The 19,055-nt window shown below is 42.9% G+C and overlaps 1 protein-coding gene across 3 annotated transcripts in view; it reads right to left on the reverse strand.

The window, feature by feature from the left end:
* MBNL1 (muscleblind like splicing regulator 1) overlaps positions 1-19,055 on the reverse strand; it is a 112,595-nt gene that overhangs the window by 83,699 nt on the left and 9,841 nt on the right. Inside the window, exon 1 of one of the 3 annotated variants that reach the window (XM_019472053.1) lies at positions 102-181. The exons of the other annotated variants lie outside the window; for them this stretch is intronic. The gene's annotated coding sequence lies outside the window, so the exon portion shown is untranslated. Of the gene's footprint in view, positions 1-101; positions 182-19,055 lie in introns of those variants that run through there. 3 annotated transcript variants of the gene reach the window in all.

Consider the following 19,055-nt stretch of genomic DNA (forward strand, 5'->3'; position numbering starts at 1 on the left):
GCCCGCAGGTACGGGCTCCCCGCACGGAAGCGGCGCGGCTTAACGGACGCAGAAAGCCGGGCCCGCCGTCCCGCCGGGAGCCCGTTACAACGCAGCGTTACCGTGCGGTCGTTACCGCCCGGGGTCAGGCAGCGGCACGACCCCTCCGCTCCCGCGGGCGCCAGTACTTGCTTCTCTTAAGGACAGACCCAAAATGCCGCTCATTCACAAGACCGGCTCGGCTCTGGTGCAACAGCTGACTGCCTGAGACAACAACCGTGCACTCTTATGTAACCCTAGTCGCTAATATATAGTCATTTTGGGGTCACCACAAACTAGCCTGGATCTGTATTCATCTAAGACCTCAGGAAATAATGTGCCTGCACGTGTGCGACTGCCCCTTCCAGAAGAGAATGATTACTTGGCACTCTTTTTCCTCCCATTAACGTATTGCAGGTGAACTACAAGCTTAGTGACAAACATCATTCACTTAAAAAAAACCCACCCAGGCATTTAACATCTAGAAATGAGAGGGTAAACCTTTCCCCTCAGATGCCAAGGTGGAACAGGTGTTTCTTTGAGACAAGTTTCAGATGCCCAGCTTTGCCACAGAAGTCTGGTGCCACGTGCAAATTTAACTCCATAATAAATTGTAACTTGTCCCAGCCTGGAGATCTCAAAAGAGCAGCCTGGACTACAGAGCAGAGGGGCCCTCACGACAGTGCCCACAGCACGCTGCGGCACACCGGAGCCCACAGGCAACACCAACAACGGGACTTCTGCCAGCACTGCAACCCCCAGCAGCATCCTGCCCGCCTGCGTTTAGGGGGAAGGTTGTTCCCATCCCTGTCTTTCTAGAGACACTGCTCCATAATCTTCATATTTCCCACCACCGCCACCCCCCCAAAGCAGCATCACTGACACTGTCATCAAAAACACATCTTGGGAAGTGATGCTGGTCAGCGTGGATGCAAACCAATAGATGAGGAAAAATCTACGAGGCGTCTTTTCCCAGGGACTAAGTGATTAGAACAACAAACTACAGGAGAAGTAAAGCACACCTAATACAGCTAATAAGATTGTAACAGGCACCATGGTTTCCTTGCCAGGACACTTCTAATCATGCCCACATTTTTAATCCCTGCTAGCAGGAGACAAACAACTATGCATAACTACTTGCAAGCACAAGTTAACAGCTAGGTGTCTTCTTGGTAAACACAGATATTCATTTGCTTCAGCTGCCTAAAATTCAGAAGTCAGTCATCCCATGCCAGCAGTCACTACTGCTCAGCCCTTGGGGATACAGCAGAGACTTGGGTCTTGAAAACTCATTCCGTAACAAGTGCTCAGGCAAACAAGTTTGGTTCTCCCACCTGTGCCACACTACTTAGCCACGATGGGTTAGCACCAAGAGATTTGAAAGAACCAAACAATATGCTGGGACCTCACGATGCCGCCTGGCCACAGCCGCACACCAGCAGGCCCACCTGGGTGCCCTGGTGGGATGGGCTCCAGGCATCCCCAGCCACCTTGTGTGGGACTGCCCTTCACATCAGAGAGCTTTTGGAATCCTAAAACACATCACCCGGCCTCCAGCCAAGGTGTACTGCAACTCACCGTCCTCCGCAGATACAGATAATAGATGTATCCACTTCCTCCCACCATTGCTCTTGCACAGCACAAAATGATGACTTCTGAGTGTTATTTTGTTATGAACGTTTATTCCCTGTGAGACCCTCAGGAGAGGGTGGTGCCGATGCAGGCAGTAAGAGCTCTCTACAACAAAGTTCTGAAACAGCTCTAAGTGTGGATTTTCTCCTGTTCATCAGTTTGGTATACAATCCATACCAAGCATTGATTTTTCCAAACAACAAGAAGAGTTAGAGCAGCAATTGATATATTTTACATGCTAAAGCCAAAGCAAGTTAAAGGCCACGTTTTCAAAACAAGATACTTAATTTCAGTCTCATTGCACGAGTAGTCACCCCTTACGAAGAAAGATAGCATAAAGGCAACATACAAAATGAAAACAAATGAAAACTATCTTTTGTGCTCACGTGTAGTGAAAGGAGTAATCTTCCCGGTAAAACTCAAGAAACTATGTTTTATTCCTAGCTTTGTAGTAAGTTTTCTATTTGGCGTCAGACTAGCCACTTGCAGCGAAATCCTGCTCCTGTTGAGGTCAGTGATATATCTGTAACTGCATTAAACAAGGCTGAATTTCACCCTTCGTTCTTCAGGCTGCCAACTGCAAAAAGAAAAGTATTACTCTGAGGAGCTGTGATGCCTCAGAGGTAAATCTTCTGAATGTGAAGAAATGCTAGATGCATATTTTGTCTGCACAGTTACTTGAAGAATAATTGTTTTGTCAGAATTTGTTACCTACCTGAAAACAATAGCCAGAAATATCAGCTTTAAAAATAGCCTTCTAGCAAAAATAAAGACTGACTTCAGACCAGAGGTATGTCCTCAATATCTTCACTAAATAAAGGAAGATGTTAGCACAGAATCTTTTTTTTTTTTTATCTGCATAAACTATTTTTCCCTCACTTTGAAATTCGCTTGTGATATTCCACGTCAATAAGGAGTCCCCAATAAGCCTCAAATACTAAAGGACACCACTGTCTGCAAAAAACCCCAGCAGATATATGTGATGTGTCTCTTTGGGCTGTCTCTGATAAGCTAGGAAAGACCGCAACAAATCCAGAGGGAGGAACCATAGTGAGAGGACAGGAAAGGGGTTGGGTTGATTTTTAATATTTTTTTTATTTATTTAATTAAAATTTATTTGGGGGCTGACAGTTTCCAGACTCCACCTAGTAGGCCATTCAGTACTAAAGGCTGTTCTTAATCTACAGGTAGTTTTCAAAGTTCACCTTTTGAAATTTGAAAGTATTTGCTACTTGTCTTGGGACTGTTGCAACATTGGTTGGACAAAGCGTAACTTTGCCTTCACTGATTATTTGGAATACAAGGAAAATGAAGCTAAAAATATTGAAAGCAAATTAAAAAGTTATTCTCAGAAAAGATAAAAGAGAGAAACAACACTGAGAAGTCATTCCTTAGGAGGGTAAGAGAGATGACTCAGTTGTCTGCTGAGCTGGGTCAATTCAAACGATTAAGAAACAACTTCACAAATCAGTGGAAAGGTTATCTGAAAACGCCCAAGAAAGTGAAACTAACACACAAAGGACCATGTGATTACAGTTTCTAAGTTCTGATTAAATATGTTCCATTTTTATTACTTCCCATTATTGCTATAAAGAAATGTTGTACAGCCAGGTTAATGACATGTTTTTCCTCCTCTTCTCATTACAGTCTTTGACACAAAAATAAGGTATCTGAACAGGAGTGTCTCACTGCGCTGGGAACTGTTCCCGAGGAGCCATTGTTTTCACTCTTCCTGTAACTGGGTTTGCTGGACGTTCCTTTTTTCTCTATCTCAATTCACACACATCTCTTGGAAAGAAAGATGTATAAAGCTGGACAGGCAAAAAGCACAACACTAAAGAAGAACACGGCAGTGAAGAATGCTATTTTTATGCTCAGAGAAAGTGGAAGCTGAAAACGCCAGTCTCAATGACATGAGAACTGTCAGCAAGAACAGATAATTACACAACATGAATTCATCCTCATGACAATGACTCTAATGAGATAGGAAATGGAATAAAATCAATATTCTATTTACATTGACAGTACAGTCTCAAAGCTTGAAATTGCCAAATGGCTGTCTTTTAAATAAAGAAATACAAAAATTACTGACCGCCTTACAGTATTTTCAAAACACCTCTGCCAATTCAAAGTTACCAATAACATATCTCAACATAGAATTTGGAAAAGATACAGCAATTACTTCATGGCACAATTGATTGATATAATTATAGCACTGTCACAAAATTAAGCAGAAACAATGAGCTAATTAACATCTTGGCCACATAACAATGAAGGATTGGTTAAAGAAAAATATTCTTTAGTAAACTACTGCTGAACAAACCAAATTGGTCTTGTACTCTAGCTCTGTAGGAACTGTACCTACTACACCGATGTGACAGCACGTAAAAGCAAATAGACCCCTCTCTCAATTTGGTACTTTTGCATATATTGGGGAAAAAGTAGAGCGCAAAGGCAGCGGCACAGAACAGCCAGCTCTGAAGTGGGAATGCCCTGATACTGTACCATTTGAGATGTACGTCATAGCCCTCCACAGCCCAGCAACTTGTGACATAAACAGGGCTTGGTAAAACTACAAGCACATATTAGCATTGAACTACTACGCAAGTCCCACACCGGATTTGTAAAAAAACTGCCAACACTTCTTCTATGACCCAGATATTTTGCATAATATACATAGTTTTAGTAGTAGCAGTACTAGTAGTAGTGCTTTAAAGGTTATTTCTGTACTGTTTTAGCTCTGACAGAGTTGCTTGGGAAGACAGTGCAACCTCCCACTGACTTCAATGGGCTTCTCAGGCAGATCCTCATCAGACGTGTTTTTATCTTGAGTGTATTTCACAGTTTCTAAAACGGTTTTAGCAGAAACACCTAACTGTGACATTACATCTGAATTTAACACGTTCATGAAAACTGGATAAATAATGAAAAAAGAGGCAACGTCATAAAGTAAGCCCCCCCAATTGCACACACATTACTGCAGTGTGCAGAAATAAGGTATTTCCTTGAAATCAGTTCTCCAAGATTTATGTCCCTAATCAAACTGTGAACCAATTTCTAACAACAGTGTAATGGCACTGACGTACAAATCCCATAGCCCAATCCTTTCTTATTTTAGATTAGAGTAATGCTATTTTCAAGTCAGAAAGTTATACTGCAAATTCCATAAACCCTCTCTCCTTTAAAGAGTATACGGTTATGAATTAACCATTATTACTGTAATTAAAAAAAACTTTAAAGTCAAGAAATATGCCTGTTGAAATTTTTCTTTTTTTATAACCTATGGTATATATCAATCTCCTTTACAAAATTTGGGACTTCAGAGACATGCAGAATTCTCATTACCTGACAGCATTAGATGGATGTGTATTTATAAACTAAAATAGGGAAAGGTCAGTGACTGTCTCTAGACCAGGAAATGTGTCTACTGGCTACTATTCTCTTTCAAATGGTAAGCCAGAGACACAAAATGGAAGGAAGGACTGCTGTGCATTTCATCCATTTTACCGTTAATTTATGTATTACAAAGCATTCACATATCCACCCACACCACTGAAGTTGCAAATATTGTTTCTGGTAGTAAAAACACAGCCATACTATAATCCTTTACCGTAACATTTACAGAATGTATTTCAGAAATAGAAGTTCTGCATTATCCTGACATAGGGGAATTTCAACCATAAAATAAGTGACATTTCCCACGCAAGTCTAAAAAGAAGTTGTTTATCTTTAAAAATAACAGTAATCTCACGATTTAACTTAAAACTCCTAGGTTTTTTTAAAAAGAAAACAAACTGAACTGAAATAACCAAAAGCTCTTTTATTAAAAATCAGTCTTATGTGCTTGTTCTAATGAATATTAATTTCAAACACTGAGTTTCTATACAAAGACATTTAAGAGGCCATAATTATACATAAACAACTATGTATCCTTCTAAAAAGCAGAAAGCTATTTATTAATCACTCTTGCACATTAAAGACATTTTGTTTGATTAACTACAAATGCACGTAAGCCAAGTGATGCAGGAGAGGAGCGAGATGACCTACGTCAATGGCATCACACCAAGATCAGTCTCCCACAAACCCAGCGTCTCCTCTGGGGCAGCATGGGGTGTGTGAGCACAGCTGGCCCGACAGGTCGGTCACGCCAAATTGTCCGCCCCACACTGTCCCCTGCCACTAGAAAGGCACATTTCACGTGTAAAATGTTTCCTACTCTCTCCTGCATCATGCACGCATGACTTTATATTACGTGTCACTTCTGCTTGTTTCAGTGGGAGCAGGCTGCAGTGCCTGTTGATTATGCAGCCAAATATTAATAAAGAATGCCCCGCATGCAGCAGTTTCTCGGTGTTTTCCTCAAGAACACAGCCACGTCACTTCTCCTGCTTGTTTCAGTGGGAGCAGGCTGCAGTGCCTGTTGATTATGCAGCCAAATATTAATAAAGAATGCCCCGCATGCAGCAGTTTCTCGGTGTTTTCCTCAAGAACACAGCCACATACCGAACCTCAGGACAAGTCCCACAACTAAGACTCAAAACTGGGAGGTACCTGTAACAGTGACAAAAAGGATAGCTACACATCACTGAAAAACACTCCCATATTGACAGGTGATTTCTAACTGTACATGTGTGTATATATAGAAAATATTATATATATATAGACGTGATTATTAGCATCATCCATGATAACAACTACTACAGAAAAAAACAATGGCCATGACTCAGCAAGGGAAGCAACCGCTTCCCTCTAGCATCGAATTCAGCTGATGTCGATGGTTTCAGGGAGGAAAAGTGACCCAGAGGAGCTCTCACTTGTGTGAGATGCAGCAGACACCCAGCCTAGCTTCTTGCAGGTCAGATGCCTTAACGTCTACTTTATAGCAAGGGAAAATATACTGGCACCTTATTACTACTAAGGTTCTAAATTAAATCTACATGTGACCTCTAGAAAGGTTCCCAATTTTAAAATCAGATACATCGTTTTTCACTTCCTAAAGCAGCTGCCACATGGCCTTGGTTACAAAGGGCGGCTTTCTCCTTCCCCAGAAACGGCTGGATCCCAGCAGTGTGTAAATTGAGTCTTGGGAGACCACTCTGGTGAGCACCTGATGGATTACAGCATATACATGGTCAGTACTAACATTATTATTAATTTACTACTAATAGCATTTGCTCCAGGCAACAAGCTCCTCCACTTAGCTTTGCTAACCTGCCCCAGTCCGGGCACCCCCTCCCACATTTGCCCCCATCACCAAACTCTAGATTTCAAAGCTCTCGCCCATTTGCATGATGATTGCTTTGTTATGTGAATAATTATGAACTAGGAGTCTGGATGCAGCCACCACACCCTTGCACACATCAAATTAATTGGCAAGATTAAATCCAAACTTAATTACCAGAAACAGAAGAGGTCGTTCATGTCACCTGCTCTGAACCGGCACGTCATCCCACTCCCCTGAACTGCCACGCACCCCGGCTCACCCTGCGGAGAGGCAGACCGGCGCAGCAACGCCTGCCAGGGAAGACTGTGGCATCTTCAGCAAAATTCAGTGTGGGGCACCTTACCACTAACTGCCTGCTGCATAAACGGGCATGCTCCCAGCGAGGCCAATCAGAAGTTATAATTACATGCATTGCTTCATCTTGCATCTGACTTGAGGGCAAACAAAAAGGGACATGAATACAGATAATGAGGAACACGTTATACAGAGTTCCGCTTTCGACAGCAAGTTAGAACTCAGGTTTCGATGGCCTGGTCACTTCAGCTCAGTAACGGTGAGCTGTGGCAATGCTGTGACAATCACATGCTTCTCTCAAGGATGAGAAAATCATGTGGGAATGGGTGAAAATGGGGTCACCGATGCGGTAGGGACTGAAGGAGAGCAGCACTCCCCTGGACAGACCCATGGCAGCACCAAGCCGGCACCCCAGCACCGCCCCGGCACCACAGCACCGCCAAGCACACCACCATGCAGCACCTCCTGAGTAAGGGCCCAGGGGACCCGCGCCTCTGAAATCACCCCAGTCTCCAACAATCACAGCACTGCCACGCCAGGGACACCCAGAGCAGTGAAGCATCGTGAGCTTAGTGCGAGGGTATAACTGCCTGACTCCTGTTAACATTAACATGACTCACAAGGCAATGACAGTACTGGAAAACTACTCCAGCATCTGTTGCAAGACAGGAGATAAAGCCGACTGCGTTTCAGTTCAAAGCTTTCTGTTTCTTAAAGACTCTTAAATCCAAAATAGAGTATTTTCTAAGTTTTAATACATTCTGGCCTTACATTTAATTTATATTCATCAGTCATATCCTTCCAGGATAGTAAAAACTTACACGACTTATCAGAAAATACAATGAATCTAAAGTAATTTCTTTTCATTATGTATGAATCTAAATCCTAGAGAATGGGGTTTTTAACTCTCTATGCTCTGTCACCATCCAAGGTATCAGAGATAATTGTTATGCACTAATGTAAGAGTAAAATGATTCTTCTATTTACAGCAAAACTAATCAAGTTTAAGAGACACTTTCCTTGACTTAACAGAGATCAGTACACATACAGTGCTCAGCAGCACAGAAACACTTACTGATGCGATTAATTTTGCATCGTGAACAATCTCACCCAAGCTAAATATGTGTCTTCAGACATCAAGGAAAAGCTCCAAATCAGTATTAAAAAGAAATAATAAAACCTGAATGACTACGCTTTATTTTAGGAAAGAAGTGAAAAATGTCTTTGAGACCTTTTTTTAATCAGTATTTGCTATAATTTATTATTATGCTTGTTCATCTTGAATCATGAGACTTACGTAGCTAACAATAATCATGAAAAACAACCCACTGACAGCCCCTGTTTGGAGCAGCTTCTTCTGCACAAAACCTCAGCCAGAAGAAACGCCACGACTGATGGACGTGAATTACGAAGGGACTTCTTAGCAAGGCTGTTCCCAGTGTGCGAGACGGCAGCGATGCAGTTAATGGGGATACCCTCCCGGTGCAGCGGTGCACTGCGCACAGGATTTAAGGCTAGCCTTCCTCCCCAGCTCCGGAGGCTATGACTAGTCAGAAGGAAAAGCAGCTCCTGCATTGTAGCCTTCCCAAGATCAGGCGCTCTGATTTCCTGGGAGCAGTCAGGCTCTGGGAATGACATCAAGAGCTGGCTTTGGTGATGAATTTTGCTAACACTCATTTTGTTCATGGATTCCCCAACGTCTGAATGACCCAGCTGGTGTAACGCTGCTTCAGTGCATGCTTGCATACAACTTTTCTCTTGTTTTTAGCCTTTTGCTGTGGGTAATAAAGATGAAATCAGGGGAGGATGAAAAAGAGATTTTCTGGTTACTTCAGCGCCTAGAAGGTGGCCCTTCCAGAAGGTCTGTGCTCATATGGGAGGGAGCTGCAACGCCGTCACACCTGCAGCCCTGCAGACAGCGCGGCAACAGAAATCCCAGCCGGCGCAGGGTCCTGGGGTGTTCCTAGGGCCACTGAGCGAAAACTGCTTCAGGGACACCATTGGTGTAACACACAGAGGCACACAAGATCACCCACAGGCTGTTATCATCTGAGGTCACTAAACTTATATTAAAAAAAAAAATAAAAAGAGCAAGCAGCAGCCCCGCTGGAAGGTGCAGTGAGCGCGGTGGCACTGTCTTCTGCATCACCGCAAATGGTAGCTACAGGGGGTTTCCAGCTCGGCCAGTCAGATCTTTAATAATTTTTGTTTCTGGGTTATGGATCGGGTCATAACCCACTACCTTGCTAAGTTTTTATTCACAGCTGTTGCCTGGCTGAGCTATTTGAACTATTTCTGAGCTCCCATCTTCCATGGAATAATCAAGGAATGTCTCTGAGGCAGAATGAATGTGGACCCTTCATTACACTCTTGCATCCTTGTATTCCTCGTGGTCTCATGTTGTAATAGCTGCCGGATTGCTCTTGTTCCAACAACACATGCCTGCGATTCGCTCTCTCAGGCTGCTCTCTGCTTAGGTCAGGCCAAGGCAGCAGCATTTCCCACCGCTCTAGCAAAGCCCTGCATACAAGGCTCACAGCCTGGTCTCCAATACAATCTCCTTCGTGAGCAAGGAAAAGTGAACTGTGTCCTTTTTGCTCACTCTGTAGGCAAACTTTTTTATGCTCAACCGGTGCCAAATCCCAAACACATAACCTTCAAATTCCCATTAATTCTTCTTGCAGAAGAAATGGCCTCTATATCTTCATGCAACATAAAAATGGATCACTTTCCCCAAAAAGCCTGCTACAACAGAATAAAAATACCAGTGTTAATATGTCAAAGGACCACAGGTGTGGACCAAAGATTTTAGACAATTTTTAAGCATCTAAAAGATTCACGTTATACCCCTGCCTTTAGAGTTGCTTTAAACATTCTTATTCCTTAAACGATCCAAAATAACAGCTTGAAGAATGATGCCATAGGAAAATCCAATTCAAAAAAGTGCTCAAGCCCATTTAATGGTGCCACTCACGTGCTGAGCGCTCATTCTGCAGCTCCTTGTCTATCTTCTTTCTAAAGAAGAGCTGTGGCAAAGGTCCCCCGGCCAAGCAGACGGTGAGGGTGTGAGCCCATGTGCAGGCAGAACAGCTGAGCCACCCCTCAGCCTCCAGGGACGAGAACACCCAGTGATTCTGCACTGACCCCTGCGAGCCCCCCAGCACTGTTCCAATTAATGCTCTCAGCACTGCACAGCAAGTGTAGAGGCTTACATAATACCCAAATGATTTATCCTAACTGTCTACCTCCACTATTTTTATCTGCTTTCCCAAAGTATTTCTCACATGGAAGATTCCTCCCTATCCTCTACTTGAGTTCTCCTCAATCTGTCTCCTTTTTCATTAATGTACCTGTGCAAGCTAACCAAACTGAACAACACAGTGAAGGAATTTTGGAAAAAGCTCAAAGGATTACCATTTTCCTTGTATTCTCACTCTTACCTCTAAAAAGCCATTTAAAAAAAACGAATATGAAAGTTTAAAATTCTAGTCTTATACAAAAAAATACGGAATATTTGGAAAATAGCTTCTGAAAAGATTTCAGAAAAGCAATTTTTATAAAAATGGTGATTAAAGACAGAATGCTTAGAAGTTGTAGAAAACAAAACAAACAAACCCAAAACAATAATTTTGTCAGTCATGCAGAAAAATGAGTGAAAGAAGTTCCAATTCTTGTATTTTAGTTGCCACCATTAGCTGTATTTAATTAGAAGAATTGAACAGAGCTGCGTCTACTTTTCACAAAAAATCACATCATTAAAGATTTATTTATGGAATATATTTGCACATAAATACAGGAGCTCAATAAAATGCTGATAAGCAGCAAGGCAAGATATTTTCCCAGGGACTTTTTCTAAGCAGTTTCCAAAGCTAAGTCATAGCAGCAAGTGTCTGCGCTCCCAGAAGAACATTTTTAACCGTTGCACATCAAAAAGCTGAAAAGCACATAATTACATTATCAGCATCACAGACTCACTACCTTTGATTTTTCACTGCTTGTGAAAGAAGTCTCAAAGTCAGTTTAAGTTTTGCCTACATATTGAGCACTGAAGGATTCCCATATAAAATTACATATGGAAAGGATTTCACTGAAAACCGAAAGTGATCACATGAAGTCAAGAATGCTGCCCAGGCACTAATAAAGTCTCCCAAACACTGGAAGAAACATTTTTTGTTTGGATTTTGTTTTTTCCAGCCTCAGAGCGCCACAGAAAAATTAGAATTTATTTCTCACAAGTAAATCATGCTGTGTTTATCAGTATGTGCAGTTGACAGAACCTTTCTTCCATGGAATCCAGATGGCACAAGCAACACCGAAATAGCCAGTGTCAGTTGGGACGGCAAACACCGACCCTGGGGGATTGGCAAGGAGGAGGAAGGGCGGGCAGTTCTGCACAGCCAGCCCCAGAGCAGCCGCCATCCTGCCTGCACCTCTGCAAGCAAACTCAGCAGATGTTGGAGCACTGGCTCTCAGGCGCCTGCGCACACAGAGACATGTATTTTCTATGGTGAATCCAGGCCTAATTACTGCTGCCTTCAGCTTGGCAACCTGCTCGGAAAACCTGACACATCTGCCTGGTTCAGCGAGCTCCTGGAGCCTGCACACTCCTCCATGGTGCCCCCAGGGAGCACGGAGTTTAAAAGCTCAAGACCTGGGGTACATCTAGACCCAATTAATACAGCAAACTTCATTTTCTCCTACAGCAATTTACTTAAATTTAAAAGAAAAGCTTATTTCCTTGAACACCGTGTAGGTGTCACTGCAGTGGAGGTAACGTCACTGCAATGCCAGAGCTAACGTGGTCTCAGGGGCGAGCTCCTGTCCCACACGCCCCGCTGCAGGCTGACCCGTGGTGGGCTTTGGCCATGCAACTGTGGACCATCTCCTCCCCGTGCAAAGGGGGAGCTTGGGGTTAAAGGACTACCGAGAGAGGAGCGCTGAGGGCTTTGCAGAACCAAGCTGACGAGCTCTGATTGCTCTCCCTTTTTTAGAAGGAAAAATTCCCAGTAACTTCTCTGGAAGCAGGATTGGGCCCAGAGCCCAAACATGCTCTGGGTTCTCAAGTCCTTACTCACCGCTCACAGTCAGACTCACTTGCGCGGGAGCCAGCAGCGCAGCAGGAATGTGCGGAGCTGCTCCAGGCAGAGCAGGCAGCAACGGCTGCGGGAGCCCGGGGTCTGGCACCACGCTGCCCTCCACTCCTCCAGCCTGCACTGCTGCCATCTTCACCCCAGCTCAGCCAGAGGAACAATTTCGTGCTTTGTACTTGCTGCACTAAATACCATACACGTACCTTATAAATGCTGTCCCTCTGTATCTGTATAGAGAGTGAATGCAGACGCTGTCAACTGAGCTTCCCATGCAGGCTCTTCAGGCAAACTTGAACTTACAGCCACCCAAGTCAGGACACATTATTTATAATGCTTTCGACATTTTACTTTTCTCTCCAAAAAATACCTGCTCCAAGTTCAAGCCCAAGCCATATTTTGCCTTGCCAGATGATCTGCGACCGTCTCATGACTTATTACACTGTTATCATCACTAAGCTTAGCAAACAGGGCTGCTAAGTCTATTAATCTTCTGAAACACAGTCTGAAACTGTAGAAACAAAACACCTCACTACAAGATATATAAAATGTGGTATAGTGAGATAAGGGGAAAATTCAGTGCATGCTCTGTTAATTTTTTTCTGTGCCACTGCAAGCAAGACTGATGCACTTTTGTAAGAACCAACTCTGAATGTAATGGTAATGACAAGTACATAAGTGAAAAAAAATTCCTTTTACAACACCAGTCTCCCTGAGCAGCAGACAGCAAGGTATGCTTCCAATAGGAAAACCTGGACTATATGTAGAAATTCAAACTCCCACCTGTACATTCAAACAAAGAACTGATAAAATGAGTCAAATACAGCTGGCCTGCAATGGAGGGCTATGTGAAAGCTCACTTCTCAAAATGCCAAATGACTAAACATATTTTAAATAAGTACTAGACAGGTTCTTTTTATTGTGCTGAAATTCATTCCGATTCAGCCACCGATATACAGCTTACATATTTACGTCCCAAAATATTTTTCTGTGAAAACAAATACTTGGCATATTTGCCAAAAGCATAAGGTCTTAAGAGCAACACAGGCACTTGCACACTTTCTGATAGCGCTCAAATAAGGGCTGGAAGTTGTTTCTCTCTGAGACTTCTTGCCAGCTGCGACCGGCAGCTCCAGGAGGTAGCGGGGCTGCAGAAGGACACACAGACCTGGGGGACTGAGCTGGCACACGGGCTGCGTGGCAGCGGGGAGGCAGCACGGCCCCGTGCCCCCGCGCTAGGTTAATGCTGATTATACACTTGGCTCATGGAAATGATAATCTGGCTACACAAAACTCACAGCCAAGCTTGGCTTCCTTGGTTTTCCTGTGCAATCTGTAGATTCAAACAAAAATGAACTCTGAGCACACTGTTTAGCATCCTACTGACAGAAGTATACTTTTACCTTTTAAACTGCTGCTGATATTTCTAATTAATACCAAATACCAATCATCCCATTGAAAATTCAGGCTGCATTTAGTGAGAAATTAAGTTAGACTTTAGTGAGGACAGATTACACCTATTGCAAACTTTGACTTTTTTTCTTTATAGTACATTAAAAGAGTTTTCCCAGCTGCCTAAAATAAACATATTTTGGATAAAAATATTCTTTTATAACAATGCATCATATGCACATAATTTGAAACATGGACTATTTCACAGGGTGGTAGCTGACAGCAAGCAGACATTTTAAAAAAAATAATTGATCCCAGAGGAAAAGCAATTCTCCTGATACATAGCTGGATTTCATCCCGAGGTCAGCACACATCAAACCCTCACACAGTCATCAAACAGCCCGATGGGCACGGACAGCCTCGTGTGCGTCGACTTACACCAGCTCAGCACTGCTGCTGTCGCTCTCCTGTTGCATCCACTGAAGCTATGGAAGAAATTTCAGATCAGCCTCAGAGCAGGAAAATTTACTGCTGGTTCTGAATGCACATAACAGTGTAAAACAACATTTGTCACTGGCTTTATTCTCCAAACGAAGCAATGACTAAGACATTCACCCTGCACAAACTGCTGAAGTTAGAACGGGAAAGGGTGACATTGACTGCTCGCTTGAACATCCTTACCAGGAACCACGCTCTATTATAAAATGCCACATGCAAAACCTTCACCTCTCAACTTTTTATATTAAATGTGTATTTTTTTTTTATCTTGGGATGTATTCAAGTTTCATCACAACTGTGATACAGTTCTAATGGTCCCTTCTCTTTCCTTGTTAATTGCTCTGAACTCTCATTGACACTAATGGGAATTACAATTGCACATACGCACAGCAGAACAGACTCCAAATGTCACCGAGGATAGCAATGAAAAACCATTCACGTGTTTATCCTTTCGGTAAATAATTATGGGGTAGTAGGAAGGAAATGTTGTTTACTTTGCTGCATTACTTGGGAAACTAAGTTTACAATATATAATTGTTAATAAAATAAAAAACCTAATAATAATCATAGGCAACTGCTCTAATCCCTAAGGAACACAAACAGTGGAGACCACCACATGTGTAGGCAAAGGAAAGCCCTGAGCCTTTGCCTGCCCTGGGTCCTCCTGCCACCCCTCTGCCCTGTGTGAGGCTGAAAACAGCAGAACAGATTTGAACATAGGAGTCCCTAGGGAAGCGATCAAACCCAGCCAGATTCCACACCTTACAGTCGTTAGGTGTATAAAGCACATTAATCTACACATCCGAGCTTTGCTCGCACTCCAGCAGATCTCTGAGCCCTCTGGCAGCACCTGCACGTTTGTGTGCAGGATTATTCTGCCACCGCTTACAAACAAATGACAGTACAAAACCAGATCATTTCAGGCAACACCTGATAGCTGACATCAGTGTCTTTCCTTGCTCATACTGGAAAACCATCATAAAAATATATAAATTACAACCACAGTAAAATTCCTTCTGGACAGGAGCAGTTGCAGGATTTTTTTGACAAATATTCATAGTTACAGAAGTTATCCTCAGCATGGACAAAAATCATAAAAATGTGACAACAAAAGGGAACAGAACTTTTTTTTCAGTTTTATCTTAATGAGCTGGTCTTTGTTAACAGCAAAATCACCTCTTCATAGCATTTGCATTTAAAATGTGCATAAGGCAAAGGAAAACTCATATTAAGCCTTTGAAGGTAATGAATAGCTGCTGCAAGGCGTCTTTTATAATCCAACACGTGTGACTTCCTCGATGTTAGCACTGTTAGAAATATGATGGTTGCAGTTTATACATGCGGTTCCTAAGTAGCAATCATCCTCTATTCTGGACATCAAGAGGTGCTAAGGCTCATCCTCCTAATTACAGGCATTCCTGTGTCATTACCACCTCTGCATTAAATCTAAAGCAGCAGAATAAAACAAGTACTTAAAGGAAATAAAAACAGAGGGGAAAGCGTATGTTTTAATCTGAACTGGCCACGAGATCTTCATCTATACCACATGTGTAAGAACCTTTACTGTGGCCACATAACCCATCCTGGACAATACGGTAAAAACCATGCAGCTTTAACGGTCTGTCTCCTCTGAGCAGCCAAAAGAGTGGCCCTGTGGAGCAACACTCTTTTGACCATTTAATGTTTGTTTCAGCTGTTTGGTGTGATGCATCACCATCTCTTGTACTTCAAATTTATTTTCCAGGTTTCCAATACACCTAGGCTCCAAGTTCAGGAAAGTCAGATTTGCACGTGATGCAGGGATGCAAAGCGATGCAGCTCGGGCATTGTGCAAAGGCCACAGAATAGTCCATTTACCAGTCTTCTAAAATTCCCTTGGAGGACAGACTGCAGCAAATTACGTTATGGGTTCTTTTCAATCTTATCCTCCTTGCTTATGAAATTTTGGAAAGTAGCATTTTCAGTGCTCCCGAGACATGCAAACTGGACAAGCACCTCCATGCAAAACAGGTTTTAAAAGAAAGCAACAGCAGCACCTGCTACTTTCAAATGTTTGTCGGTGTGTGGTATTTGTCATGGAGGCGTCTGTAATTATTACCAAGTAATACTAGTAAATGATGAACACCATCTGAGACTTAGTGAAGCAACAGAGTACTAGAATTCAAGAGGTGGAATAAAGCAAAACAAAAGCAAAACAAAATTAACCTTTCTCCAACACTGAAAATGAACATCTTTATTTAAGGCTTGAAGCAGCTTGATTCATGCTTATTTATTTCTGATTATATTGTTGAACTTCCCAAAGCAGAATGAACTAAGAGCATTTCCAGTCTAAAGAAAAATCAGCAAAACCCCCTGAAATTTTTACATGCCCACCCAGGCATGCCACCACTGGCAGCAGCAGAGGGCTGCGTGCCCGTCTGACTGCAGCCCAGCACAGAGCCTTACCCGCACCCCCAGCCTTTCCCAGGCGCCCGTGCTGTGGCTGCTGTGATGGCGAGGTACTCCAAGAACCAGCACAGTACCCTACTAAACCCCCATTCCAGTATCTTGCTTAGGATTATGCTTTCACAATCTCCTAAGTCTCACCAGGATTAACTGGGCTGAAAGCCCCTCACAACACTGTACAGCGACCGCAGCGAGTCAGTGAAAGAATACCTTCTTGGCCCTGATTGCCTACAGAAAAACCTTTGAGTAAAGACTATTCTGAATAATGATTATGGTTACTTCCACAATTAGATAATACTATACCAGAGAAATTTTAAATTAAAATTCTCTGCTTCCACTAATTAAACTCTTTTGTTGATACTCCTTAAGATAGATACTATCCATTGCCTTGTTAATCTACTAGATCCAAAACTCTAACGTCTTCTGCCACGAGGGTGAAGAACGTGGGTCAGATATCTGCCTAGGAGGGTCTGAGCTGTAGGCAGTTGTTGGATACATCTGAACTGGCGATTTCCCATGTTTGCAATACAGCTTTCAGCCCAGAAAAACACGAAGCTCGTGCCGATCCAGCACGTGGCACAGCTGAGCTTCACAACACTTCTGAGACAGCAAGCACAAAGGAGGATTTTGTGGGTAAATGAGAAGAAATCACAAAGCCAGGCTGTTCCCACCGCAGGGAACGCCAGTGCTGTGCCGTGGATGTATGGAAACCATACCCTCCACAGCTGAGGGGAGTTTTCACAGGACAGCTCTGACGTTGCTTCCTGACTCAAATGAACTACAAATTGCTCACATAACACTCCAATTTTGCCAATTGATTCAACTGCCTCATAGTACAACTAAGCATCCTTGGACTCAGACCCTTGCCTGCCATTCAAAATAAATTTAATCCAATGATGGCTTTAAAGAAATGGGACAATAAATATGCCCTGTCACTTTCTCTCTCCCATATTAGACAAAGAAATCTGTTGCCTGCGTGTCTTTCCTCAGTAGGCCGAGTAAATAACTGCACAATCCTGTACTTTTAGGTGTCACGTAAACTAGGCAGACTCCACAATTACCATTAATTCATACATACAACATACAGGGTAATAAGTTTTCAAAATTTTCTCAAGTTGGGAGACTAACTGATTATAAAACTTAGAATGTTCAGTCATCGCCATTGCTCTTCTATTTAAACATCATCTGTTTCAACTAAGCTTAAAGAAGTTTTGTAGCTCAGAAGCCCAACCTTTAAGTCCAGGGAAGTCCAATTCCATTTTACAATGTTCTAGTCTACACCTGATCCGACACAAGCTGAGGAAAGCAGAGTGACACGGGCCTCACAAAATTTAAATTGCAAAAACACACGCTGGAACCGCAGAGCTCAGCTAAGCATACACCCAGCATCCCCGTCCCCTCCAGATGGGAGTGTCGGGGTGCTCCACTCCGCAGAAAACCTCACAGGCAGCACTCCCAGCTCAGCCCGCATTGCCCTGCAAGCGGACAGACTCCCGACACCTTGGGTTTCTGCACTGGTACTTCCCAACCTTCCATGTCCAGCAGTTTTGTCACCCATTTCAGTGAAACCGGGGATGCCAAGCCTTTAATTTCTTTCTCTTTTATCTACTTTAAATTGTCATAATATTGTTATATGTCCGCAGGTCTGGCAAGGGTCAGCACCAAACAAAAGCAGACAGAGCCCATGCGCCCTGGTGGGAGCCTGCAACCCATCACTGCTTCCAAGTGCCCGACCTCAGGCTCTCACCCTCAAACTTCCCCTGCAGTAATAAGTACCATTGGTTAATTGTTCATTATGCAAATTATTTCCTTGTTGTCACTTTGGAACATGCTGTCATTTCATTAGAACCTTTTTTCGTAGTGCTAAAGATACAGTCCAGCTACTTATTCAATGTTGTTATCCATTATTTACATACCTCTCTCCTATCCATTACATCCCTTTGTTAAACCTGCTCTCATGCAGTTTCACTACCTCTACTTCTTTGTCACCTGTGTCCTTCTGCTACTGCCATACGTTTTGCGGCATATATTCCCCCCTCAAAAAATCACCAAATAACTTCTTTCTCAAAGAAATAATCACATATTTTTCTAAAATAACCATTTTATACAGGCAACATCCCTGCATTTTTCTCTTGAACTATACTAACATCTTAACAAACTGATTTGTTTCCAGTAACTAGATGCAAAACAAAGTTCTGAATGCAAGAACTTTCTCTAAAGAGAAAAAAAAACAAACCTCTATTTCCACCCAGTTAATCTAGAAACTCCCAAAGGGATAGTCAGTACAGTGAGTGGGATGGGATTTTGCTCAACACCGCGATGTGCCTGCACCCAGACTAGTGACGTCCCTTTGAAGTTACCGTCTTCTTTAAAAATCTAACCTAAAGAACTGTGGTTTTTTCGAGCACCCGCATTTCCAGGACACAGTCGCGGCGCAGGCGGGCGGGCAGCCCCAGCACACCGGC

Source organism: Aptenodytes forsteri, unplaced genomic scaffold, assembly GCF_000699145.1.
Source record: "Aptenodytes forsteri isolate BGI_AS27 unplaced genomic scaffold, ASM69914v1 Scaffold299, whole genome shotgun sequence".
Classification (NCBI taxonomy): domain Eukaryota; kingdom Metazoa; phylum Chordata; class Aves; order Sphenisciformes; family Spheniscidae; genus Aptenodytes; species Aptenodytes forsteri.